This window comes from Macaca nemestrina, assembly GCF_043159975.1.
Source record: "Macaca nemestrina isolate mMacNem1 chromosome 4 unlocalized genomic scaffold, mMacNem.hap1 SUPER_4_unloc_5, whole genome shotgun sequence".
NCBI classification, from domain to species: domain Eukaryota; kingdom Metazoa; phylum Chordata; class Mammalia; order Primates; family Cercopithecidae; genus Macaca; species Macaca nemestrina.
Window position 1 is genome coordinate 632,444 of NW_027257559.1, and position 12,891 is coordinate 645,334.

At 47.4% G+C, this 12,891-nt stretch overlaps 1 pseudogene; it reads left to right on the forward strand.

Moving 5' to 3' along the window:
- Window positions 1-159: 159 nt before the first annotated feature.
- LOC139361061 (uncharacterized) lies at window positions 160-9,817 on the forward strand (annotated as a pseudogene).
- The last annotated feature ends 3,074 nt before the right edge of the window (window positions 9,818-12,891 follow it).

Consider the following 12,891-nt stretch of genomic DNA (forward strand, 5'->3'; position numbering starts at 1 on the left):
CATCAAAACGGAAAAGGAAATGTAAGCAGTGTTTGCTGTCCAAAGTTCACGTCAACAACTCCTTATTATGAAGGCACTTCTGAGCCTTTCCTCCTGCCTCTGGGAGCTGCCAGCAACCCAGTTCCAGGAGAGAAAATAGCTCGACACCTCCTGCAGCCCATGGAGCCCTCTTGTTGGGAAAAAGTCCCCCCAGGAGAGAGGAACCCCCAGCAGGGTCAACACTGGAGGTCCTGGGAGTGGGTGGTGCTGGGGAGGCCATGCGGGGAGGGCTGTTCCCTGTTCCCTTCCCCTCAGGAGACAGCTTGCCCAAGGTGACACAGCACCGGATGGGATTTCAGGGTCAGGGACCACGGAGCCCGGGGCTGTGGACCACACCAGCGCAAAGCCACTGCATGCCCCAGACTGGGGCTGTGGACCACACCAGCCCACGGCCACTGCATGCCCCAGACCAACACAAGAAGAGTGCAGTCCAACAACATCTTCATCTACGGTAGGTGCCACGGTTATCGTTCCTAAGAGAGCCCATGGCCACTTCTACCAGGTGCTCTCCACTCTTCCCCTGCCCCAGCTGGTCCCCCTGTGACAGCCGTGTCTCTGAGAACGGGGTGTGGAGCCAGGGGGAAAACACAAAATAAACCACCTGCTACTAGAAACAGCCTCGCTGTCCTCAGGGAGCCGGTCCCGGGGCCAGCCTCGCTGTCCTCAAGGAGTCGATCCCCGGGGCCAGCCTCGCTGGACTCAGGAATTCGGTTCCAGGACCCCATGGACACCAAATCCAGGCACATTCAAGCCGCACAGGTGGACCTGCTGAATCTGCGTATACAAAGAGTCGGCCCTCCGACACGCGTTTCACATGGCAGGAACAATATTTTCTGCGTGTACAAAGAATCAGCCCTCCGACATGCGTTTCACGTAGCAGAACACTCTATTTTCTCCCTGAGTTTGGTTGAAAAAATCCACCTATAAGTTGACCCTCAAAGCTCAAGCTTGTGTTGGACAAGAGTCAACTGTATGCAATTGACACTGATTCCTACCAACAATATCCAGATCTTACCATGACCAGCACGATAAACAGAATGAGCAAAATTTAAAAACTAAAGCAGAGTTTTTTCCTGCGAGTTGACCCACTGCATATCCCCTGTGGGAAAGACCACACTGGCTGCTGACCAAACTCCACCGGCCTCTTCCTCCGTCCTGAGGGCATCTTCCTCCATCCTGACAGCAGCCTGGGCTCACCTCAGTACCAGGGCGGGGGAGGGGGACGCACTGTGCACCCTCCCAGCTCTCCTCCGCCCCTTCCCTCAGGCTGGCCCAAGAGCAGCCTGGACAGTCACGTGCTGGGGACACCGAGCTGCCCCTCCTCCGCCAACAGCCTCAGGCCACCTGTCTCATCTGTGACTGAGAAATAGAGCTGCAGCTGGAGGCGGGAGGTGGGACACGCTGGGATCTACCCATGGCCAGGCCGAGCTGCTCGGATCACTCAAGCTTCACTTTCGTCACTCGCTTTACCAAATAGACTAGAATAAAATATGCCACGTCCTCCTTTCCACACACTCCCAAGCCTCCCATCCCACTTCCCGGCGCTGACCCCGTAAGAACACTTTGTGCGTCTTTCCAGATATTTTTATCCTCCTCAAGCACAGAACCACATTCAGAGTGAATTTTTCTTTCTTTTTTTTTTTTTTTTTTAACAGAAATGGCACCAGGGCAGATGATGACTTTTTTGTACCATTTCTTTACTTTCTTGGGCATTTTCCGCACCAGGACAGATGGGCTCTGCTCTCCTTCCTCCCCGCCCAAAGCTGTCTCACAGCAGCCACACACAGAGCCGTAAACCCTCGCAAGACTCTGGGTGTCTCGGGGTGCCCCAAGTCCCCAAAGACCAAGGGTCACAGATCCACATTGTCCAACAACACTTCAGACATGGCCTCGAGCCTGGGAACCCTGCTGGCCAGCCCAGGCCAGCCCCAGAATAGAGGTGTGAGGGGTAACATCTGCACTTCTTAAAAAAAAAAAAAGGCAGATATTCAGTGCCACATTTAAAATGGTCATGGCGGCCAGGCACAGTGGCTCATGCCTGTAATGCCAGCACTTTGGGAGGCCAAGGTGGGCAGATCACTTGAGGTCAGGAGTTCAAGACCAGCCTGGCCAACACGGTGAGACCCCCGTCTCTACTAAAAATACAAAAATTAGCTGAGCATGGTGGCAGGCACCTGTAATCCCAGCTACTCAGGAGGCTGAGACACAAGATTCTCTTGAACCCTGGAAGCAGAGGTAGCAGTGAGCTGAGATCATGCCACTGCAATCCAGCCTGGGTGACAGAGCAAGAGTCTGTCTCAAAAATAAAAATAATAAGTAATAACAAAAGAAAAATATGTATATGCATTCCTAGTCCCTTGGAGCTGCAGCAACAAAGCTGGTGATATATTTTGGGTGTTTCTAATCAATGTTTTCCATGAGCTACACTGCAAGTCTCAACCTTGATCCTGCTACAGTAATCATCTATTACAAATTAAAACAAGAACCATAACTCTGTCTCCTACTAAAATATTCTAATTGAGACATGTTAACAGAATACATTTCTTTGGGTGAGAAAGTATCCACCAGGGTGGGGAACAGACGGCCCACCGATTGTGCTGTGGCCCTAACCACCAAGGACTCACGAATCATCCACAGCCAGGCTGGAAACTCAAAAAGAACACTAAATTGCTCTTTGACATTAATCCTTAAGGCTTGAGAAACCAAAGTTCTCTTTGTAACAGACTTGAAAAAGGATGAAGTCAGAAGTGGCTCAGCAGAGATGCACCAACTCTCACCTGGGAGAGACACCGCTTGCTAATCACGTCTGGATTAACGGATGCACTAAAAGCATCTTTTCCAACAGGGACACAGACTACAAACAGGAATGCTGCGCACACCTTCCCCAGATTACCCAGTCCTGACCCATCCACCCCTTAGGCGGTCCCCAGCCAAATCCAATAAGGAAATGAACCCACAGCAGACGCAGGTGCAGGCAGTGAGGGCAGTGGCGTCAGGGAATTCCACTCCATAAACCTTGGCAGCTCGCAGGGAGGCGCATCTCTCCTCATCAGGCACTAGTGTGGCTTTCATTCTTCACAGCTGCTATCTGATCTCTCGCTAATCAGTGTTTTCCTGACAACAAAGTCAAGGTTTCCCTGAAGAGACTGCCAGATGAAAGAAATGGAGAAAAGACAGAAAAGCCAGCTGTACCCAGCTGGACAGGTGAAATCATTTAAGTGCAGGATGATCTGGCCACTCCAAATATGCAGGGCTTTCCAATTTTGTTAAAATGAAACCCAGCCTTTGAAAAGGCCCGGACTTCCCACAATGCATAGTATTTATGGTGTGGAGGGCACTGTAGAGAAGTTATCAGAAAGTTCACAACAGCAAGATCCACGGAGGCTCTGCCACGTGCCAGGCACGAGACAACTGTTTACATAAAACACCTCATTTCATGCTACAGAGAGTCCACAGACTGCTTCACATTTCACCCTACACAGAGTCCACAGACTGCTCCACATTTCACCCTACACAGAGTCCACAGACTGCTCCACATTTCACCCTACACAGACTCCACAGACTGCTCCACATTTCACCCTACACAGAGTCCACAGACTGCTCCACATTTCACCCTACAGAGTCCATAGACTGCTTCACAGAACACTACCAAAGGGCATCATCAAATGATCCCCAAGAAGTAATGAGCACCTTGAAAGTAAGAAAGCCAACCTCCTCCCTCTCCCTTATCTCCCTGTCCTCATTTCCAGAAAACCAAGGAAATATGAAGGGCCAGTGATGCCCCACTGAAGAACGCTCTCCTGGTGGTTACGCTCTGTACATTGGGAACACAACACTGCTCCGTGCTGCGCGAGGCTACTATTCTATACTACACTAGTATGATCTGTTTGTTCTATTCTATACTATTCCATTCTCTACGATAGAATACAACAGTTTCATTCTATACTATATAATACTGTACTATCTGTTCTATTCTATACTATTTTCTTCTATACGGAAAGGAGTTAGCCAGCTTGCCTTAGGCAGACAGTAAGGAAAGGGTCTCAGAGAGCCTCCAGCCTCCAGTTTTGTGCAGATAGGGGGCTTGCCTAAACATGCTCACAGCAGACTAAGGGCCCCCATGCGCACGGGGGAATGGGGTGGAGCCACCAGAAAATCGCTCCTTACACAGACAGGGAGCCCAGCCCCATCAGCTTCTATATAAAAGCACTTGTAGTCAACTGGGAAGGCGGCAACAAGCAACCTGCTCTCAGCACCCCTGTTTTCGCCGAGAGCTTTCCTTTTAGCTTAATAAGTTCCACTGCACGCACTCTTCGATGTCCACGTGCCTGTTTCTTCCTGGTCATGAGACAAGAACCTGGACTCAGCCGAGCTAAAGAGCAAAACTCCTGCATCAGTGCTACAGAACACTATCCTCTCCGTTCTGTGCCATGCGACTCTACTATTCCACACCATACTATGTAATATTAATACTATGCTGTGTGTTCTAATCTAGACTATATTATGCTATGCAATACTACGCCATTAGTTCAACTGTATACTCTGCAATACTATCCCACTTGTTCTATTCTAGACCATGCAATACTATTTGTCCTATTGTATAGTATACTACATAATGTTACAATGTTTCTTCTGTTCTATGCTACCCTATATAACATTATACTATTTGTTCTATCCTGCGCTACTCTCTATAATTCTATTCAGTTGGTTCCATTCTATACAATAATCTTGCATCACTTTACCATCCTCCACGATACAAGAGTAGAGCCAGTTATACTTTCATAATCTCTTTCCCAAGCTCTTACCCCATAAGAAATGTGATGTTTTACTATGCCTCACATAAATGCACATTTCATGATAATCAATGCCATTTCCTATGGTTATAGAATTCTGTCTCTATGATTCCATTGATATGGCTTCTTTGGGCTTTTCTGTAAGTCCTTTGCAGTGTCTGGTTTACTAGTGAAAAGATGACTAAGGTCCAGATAAGATCCTACAAAACCAGCATCCACACAGGCTCACCTGTGTGTACACTCCTGGACTCCGTGTTGAAGGAGTGACAGGAAGACAGATGGCTGTCGGTGGATGGAAGGCAACAAGGAAAGAGTAGATTCCAGAACTGAGACAAGTATCAAGGCTCTGGCACAGCTGAGGGTCGATCCCAATTCTAGCCTCTCGCAGAAAGGCAGAGGAGACTTAGCACGAAGAGCATGGAACTTTGCTTTAATAAAGCAAATGCTTACCATCCACTGTGAGGAACTCAAGAAGAAATGGCAGTAGGCTCTACTAATAACTACTGCTGTGAAAAATGGAAGGGAGGGGGTACATTTTCACCTGGGCCATGTGGAAAGTTGGCTGGAACTGCCGCTGGACCTGATACTGGACCTGCCCCTGGACCTGACGCTGGACCTGCCCCTGGACCTGACGCTAGACCTGACGCTGGACCTGCCCCTGGACCTGCCCCTGGACCTGCCACTCGGTCTGCTACTGGACTGCTAACAAATGCTGCAGATTTTTATGGAGAGAAAAGTACAATGCGTCTGAGAGCAGCTGTCCCAGCTCTGGATGAAGCCGGCAGAACAAGGAAGCAGCAAAGAGGCTGGTATCATTCAGTGGGCAGAGTCAATGACCGTCCTCCAAGTCCAGAAAAGCTCAACCTGCATGTCTGCAACTAGAAATACCAATCATAAGCCAGACCTCCTGGCAAATACCATTGACCCGCTGTAATTCTGTGTGGTGTATTATGCCCCATGTACAGGAAGTCACTCACAGAGCCTTTAACAAGGAAGTATTAACATGACTTTTAATGCAATATAACAGCTTTGCACCCATTTAACATATATTTAACCCCAGTGGTATATGTAAATATATATTTTATACAACATCAGGCATGTTTACCTAATGGCTCGAATCTTCACAATGTCTCTCTCCCTGAGAGGACAGCAGAGGATCCCATGCACTGTCTCCAGGAAGATGGCCCTCCCAGAGAGGACTCACAAATCAAATGTGCACATGCATGCATGCACAGACACATATCACACACACACACACACACACATGCACACGCACACCTACATGCAATACATACATACACACATGCACACACATTCACATAATCACATAATACCAACACATAACACATGCATGCACATACACACAACATTCAAACACACATGCATATACATACACATTCATGCATATACATTCTGACACACACATACATATGTAAATGCATGGACATAACATGCACAAATAGACATGTATAACTATACACACACGAGCATCCATGTATGCATATTTCCACATATGTGCACTGCCATGCCTAAACATGTAACACATGCACACACATACATGCAACAGATACACATGCACACATATACACATGCATGCACTGTACATTACACACAAAGGCACACATACATGCACAACACATATACATGCAATACACATTTTCATACACATAAATGCAAACACACATACATATATACACCCCTCAAGGACTCCATTATTCAATTCTAAACAAAGTGGTTTATCCCCCAAATGTACCTTCTCGTAATTAATAAGCTCTACTGCACATTTCTTGATTTCAAATAATGAGGTCTCACACACGGCACACACACATTTATACTCAAATACATGTGAACATACAAATAGAAATAGGCACACGTGCACGAAGACCCTCTTCTGTAAAGGTTTTCTCAAACTTGAACTGAACGAATTCTGCTAATTATAGTCAGAGTCAGCAAAGATATATATTTGACGTCAGAATGAATATACTCGTTCTTTTCGTTACTCCTGGCAACAGCAAGAATGTAAAACAGAGTTGTGTGATACGATGCCACTTATTCAATCTCACTTCGTGGGATCTGACCCACTTGTAATAGCATTTCTGTCTGAGTGATTTCCTTCTGATGAAAATCATGAGATAATTCCTTCCCTTCCTGCTTTCTCTTTCCCAGGCCTTTTCACTGCCCTTTCATCATCTCGGAAACTAACTCATAGTTGTCAAAATGGAAGGCAAAGAAACAGCCTTAGGAGAGAATCTCACAGTGGAATGGACCCGAGAGAGGAAAAAATATTCTTTTTGAAAATGTACAAAAGGAAAAGTCAAGAGGCCTGGGCTCCCTCTCACGACAGAAACAGACGTCGGCAAAGCAGGTCGCTCAGCACAGTTCAGCTCTGTGGATGAAACGGAGATTCTAGTCCTTGTCCCTGTTTCAAGCTCTGTGTATGAAACAGATTCTAGCCCTTGTCCCTGTTTCATGATGTTGCAGTGAAGGAAACAAAACAGACAAAGGGCACAGGCTGGAGAAAAGGATTTTAAAAGGATGACTTAAAATGTGCGCCTGGTTTTCAAGGGCACAATGAGGACACTTTCAAGTACATTAAAGCTGATTTATAAGAGAGGGGTATAAAGACTCTACAAGGTCATTAGACTTTAGACTTACAAAGAAAACAAATCACATTCTCCTAGCATCACCAGTCAGGTGTTCCACAAATACTAAGAATAGCCACCGCAACGCGATCCACTATGAGGGGTCAAAACATAAACCTTGTAGCGTGGCCGAGAGCTCCTATAACCTGATTTCTAGGAATCCAATTTTAAACATCCTCACTAGCTAGCACATCACAAAAATGCAGAGCTCCAAATGCCGTAACACAAGTGCTAAGAACTCCTAAGCCAAAAATATACGAGGCATTTCAGGCAAAAATCCCAGAATCAGAAGAACACAAGTTTTCTAAGTTCTTCAAAAGCTGGTGTTGGTTGAGGCTCTTCTGCAGACTTCAACAAAAGACACGCTAGAATTAGCCATTGACAGTAACCCTGAGTCAACACGCACAGTGTTCGGAAAAGCACAAGGCCTGCTCCGGGCTTGAGACCCCTGGGAACTTTCTCTGGACCACATCGAGTGGATGACTTTGAGAACTCAAAATAACCAACAATCAGTCCATGAACAGAGAAAGAAGACTGCAGCCTCCCTGGGGACGTGGCTCCATGCCTGCCCCCTTTCTTCCAGGTACCTTTGCCCTTCCTGGCTCCCTCCTCCACCTGGAGACGCTGTGGGTTCAGGCTCCTCTCCAGCTGTGTCTTGGTCCACGACTGGCTGCCCGTGTGAAGCACCAGGGCTTGAAGGATCATATCCATCTGCTTCCTGCACTTCCCACCTACTTCCGCGAGACCCCCAGACTCTGGCTGCTCTCAGGGATCAGGGCCGCCAGGCTCCCCTCGCAGGCTCCAACTGGAGTCCTGCACCCTGGTTTTCAGCAACGCTTGGGACTTTCTCCTGGAAACTCTCGGCTCTGGGCTTTAGTGAACTGCGCCATCCAGCTCTTCTCTGGACTCTAAGCAGGACCTTTTCTGGGTCTTCCAACCCTTCCTCCATTTCCAAATGTGGGCTTTCCTTTGGCCTCCTCTCTCGAGACATGCGCGCCTCACACTCTGGCTACTTGACCTGCACTTCTACGTAAGAGGCTCCCAAATGCACCCTGCTCCAGATTTTCCCCAAACCTCCTCCTGTATTTCCAAACTCGCAGCTTGCAGTGGTGTCTCTAAGTATCTCCAAGTCAGGTCCACACTTGCTTCTCCTCCTGATTTCCAGCAAAGCGCAACGCCGACCTCCGGGTGCAGACTCGCAGCTTCATCCGCCCTCCTGCACTCCCTCTTCCCCTCCTGACCCAGGCACCGAATCGCTCAGCTCACTGGCTGCCTTCTCTCTTCCTCTCGCCACGGCGAGTGCCCTGCATGAGCCTGCTCTGTCCCTCCGGCTCCACGGCATGCCGCACATCAGAGGCACGATTCTCTCCGAAACCCTCAGTGGCTCCCTAGTATCCGACAGGTAAGGACTTCCACATTCTGGCCTCAATCTAACTTTCTGGTCTCAGATATGCACATGCTTATTTTATCTATGCAAAGAGAGTACAGGCCTCACACCTGCTCTCATTCCTGGGCTCCTAGCTTCTCCTGAAGGTGCTGTATGAGCTACCTATGCACTTTCCAAACACTAACTGAATACGCGCTTGGAGAACACTTACTTGATAATTTTGTGGCATTGCCGGATGACGTGGACAAAGTGAGAACTATGCAGGTGTGTGGATGCTGCCTTGTCCAGACCTCACTTACCCAGACACTCCCAGATGCTCAAGGTGACCAGCCCTATTGGAGCACAGACAGGCACAGGCTGCACTCCCACAACTGGGCCCCGCGAGCTGAACTATAATCATGAAGCAGCTGTTTGCTCCTAAATCTGTTTATGCCGGTGTACTTGTTACACATTACTGAAACCAATAAAGTACGACTCCAAACAGACAATAATTGTATGAAAACTAAGTTGGATGCCTTTCAAAGACTTAATATAGGGGAATTTTTTTTTTCATTTTAATCTTTTCTAAATTGCTATCAGATTAGGTATGGGCAAAAAATATACACAATGTTTGAGGAAATAATTTTTAAAGGTTTCAAATCTAACATCTTGTTTCTCTTGTGTTGCCTATTCTCTTCTAGAAGAATCAAAACTATGGCAGGCCTGCGATGGCTGTGGTTGAGGAAAGAGGCCACACCCACAGCCAGTAGAATCACGCTCAGCAGCAGCCTAGCCCCGCGTGGAAGAGGCGTGAACACTCTCGGGAGAGGTGGATGTGCACTAACCGTTCCCAGCTCTGATCTCTTTGATTAACTGAATATGGTGATTGGTTTTATCTGAACGTCAGACAAAAGGGTGTCTACACCCAGGAAAGACTCTAAACACTCTGGACCCTGCTGGGGCAGATGGTGACCGTGACCCAGTGATACCACTCTCTAGTGGGCAGCCAGCCCAGTCTCTTAATCATAAAGGACATTCATAGCAACACTACGAAAAAGAAACACGACTGTTCTGACCCAGAAAAGTGAAATTTAAAACATTAAATATCCAGGTTCTAACTAAGAGGCAGACGGACCGGGCGCGGTGGCTCACGCCTGTAATCCCAACCCCTTGGAAGGCCGAGGTGAGTGGATCACTTGAGGTCAGGAGTTCGAGACCAGCCTGGCCAACATGGTGAAACCCCATCTCTACTAAAAATGCAAAAATTACCCGGATGTGATGGTGGGCACCTGTAATCCCAGCTACTTAGGAGGCTGAGGCAGGAGAACCGCTTGAACCCGGGAGGTAGAGGTTGCAGTGAGCCGAGATCACGCCACCGCACTCCAGCCTGAGCAACTCCTTCTCAAAAAAAGTAAAATAAAATAAAATAAAATAAAATAAAATAAAAGGCAGACAAAGAAAAGGAGATTTCCTCTGATCTTAAAAACAGAAGTATTTGATTCACAGCCTGGATAATTGAAGATCTGCATAGAAATCACCTAGGGCCTCGCCCTCCCTCACAACAGACTGGGATAGAGGGAAGGAGGGCAGGAGGTGGGCCCCTTGTCCACGAGAGGCTCCTCCCGCCCCATCCCCTTCCGCAGGAGGGCAGGCCCGTTCTCCCCAGGTAAGACCCCGGCATCTCTACAGGGACACCCACCTCCCTTCCCTACAATCCACTCCAGCTGCTCACGGCCAGTCAAGGGGGGCGCTCTTCAGAGAGGAGCAAACGGTTTCGGGGAGAGCCTGAACTCCGACGTCCCAGGTGTGGCTTGCCAGGGAGCACAGAGGAAGGATGCAGGTTCTGAGAAGGAGGAGGCGCAGGAGAACGAGAGAGAAAAGAGAGACAAGAGAGGCAGACCGCCCAGCGGCGGGCTGAGCACAGGACCTGGCTGAGGCCTCCTGGGGAGGGGCAGAGGCAAACATGCTGCTGATTCTAGGCTACTCGGGAAGTTACAAGCTCCGAAGGGGCTGCAAGGCAGGACTCGCTGAGGAGCAGTCATGTGGATGCCCCGCCTCTCACACGGTACACACTGACAACATGCAACTCACAAACAACACAACACGCATGTACAATGCGCGTATACAACACTGAAAACACACAATGCACACAAACACACACAACCTATACAACACATACCCAATACATGCAACTCACAACACAACATGTACGTACAACACACTCTTACATACATACAGCACACGTAACTCACATACAACACAACACGCACGTACAATGCACTCATACAGGACACACAACACACAACTCACAAACAATATGCACATGCAACACACTCATACAACACACAACACTCATACAACACACAACACACACAACTCACAACACAACATGCACACACAACACTCACACAACATAGACACAATACATGCAACTCACCACATACACATACAATACACTCATACAGCTCACGTACAACACATGCAACTCACGTTCAACACAACATGCACCTACAACACACGCAACTCAATGCAACATTCACGTACTCACAACACAACATACACATACAATACACTCATACAACACATACAAGAAATGGAACTCACGCACAACACAACATGCACGTACAACACACTCACACAACATATAACACATACAACATACACAATACATACAACTCAACACAAATACATGTACAATGCACTCACAACACACAACACTTACACAACACACAACACATGCAACTCACAAACACACATACAACACACTCATACAACACACAACACTCACACAACATACACACAATACATGCAACTCATATACAACATACACATATGCACAACACACAACATTCATACAACACACAACACTCATACAACATACAAAAAATACAACTCACAAATACACGTACAACACACTCATACAACACACAACACTCAAATATACAATAAATGCAACTCAACACAATATGCACATACAACACACATACAACCCATGCAACTCACACACAACACAACACACTCATACAACGCATTCATACAACACACACTGTACACATTCTAAGTATGAAATAGAAAACAGCACACGCATGGTTTCTAAAGTATGATGAAAGTTTTCTCAAGAAGGTCATCCAACATCCAAACTGGCGCCATGTCCTCATTTTCAGCTGCTGTTCAGATTCAAGCATTTGTATCATCTGCTCTATGAATTATAATAATATAGCATAAACCCATTTTTCATTTTACACCCACTTTGGTGTGGGGTGCTCCAAAACAGGGGCCAGGAGCCTCAGAGTCGTCCCTCAGAACAAAACACAACCCACACTCAGAGGCCAGAAAGGGAACTCGGGGGGCGACACACACTCTCTCATCTGCAGAGCTCTGCTTCAATTACTTCACACGTAACCAGGGCTGGAACGGGGTTGCTGAGGGTACAGACACGGCAAACTGAGAAGAAACTGGCAGGTGGAGAAAGATCGGCCAAAAGCCAAGGAAAAATGCTGAACATTTTCCACAAATAGTTCACACGACAGATGATACTCGGGCTACTGAAAGTTTATTGAGAGGGGTCTTGCTCCAAAGAAAAAGTTCTCTCCCAAGGTTATCGAAGATTCACAGCAGACATCTGCCCCCAACACACCATCTGCCGAGGGCCTATGAGTCAAAAAGAAGGTAAGACAGAAGTAAGGGTGCAGGGGAAGGAGAGCCGGAGGGGACCGAGAACTTGGAACCAAGTGAAGTGATGGGCGGACACTGAATGCCTGACTCCAGGGTTATCACCTCGGAAAACAAGTCTGTTTAAGTCCGTAGTAACAGTGTTAGTGCTTTCACTGAACCTGCACTCAACACTGGAGAACCTCCCTGTGTTATGAAGACGATCTGAAAAATAACATTAATTCACAAGGTAGGGTGACGATTCAGCCACAGAAAATAAAACTGATATAATCCACTGCAAGTCACACTGTGTCTTTCTTTAAGACTGGTTTATGATGCAGAAAAGAGGCAGCCTGAGATCTAAAATACTGAAACTGGCAGACACCTTGTTTCCCTGAAT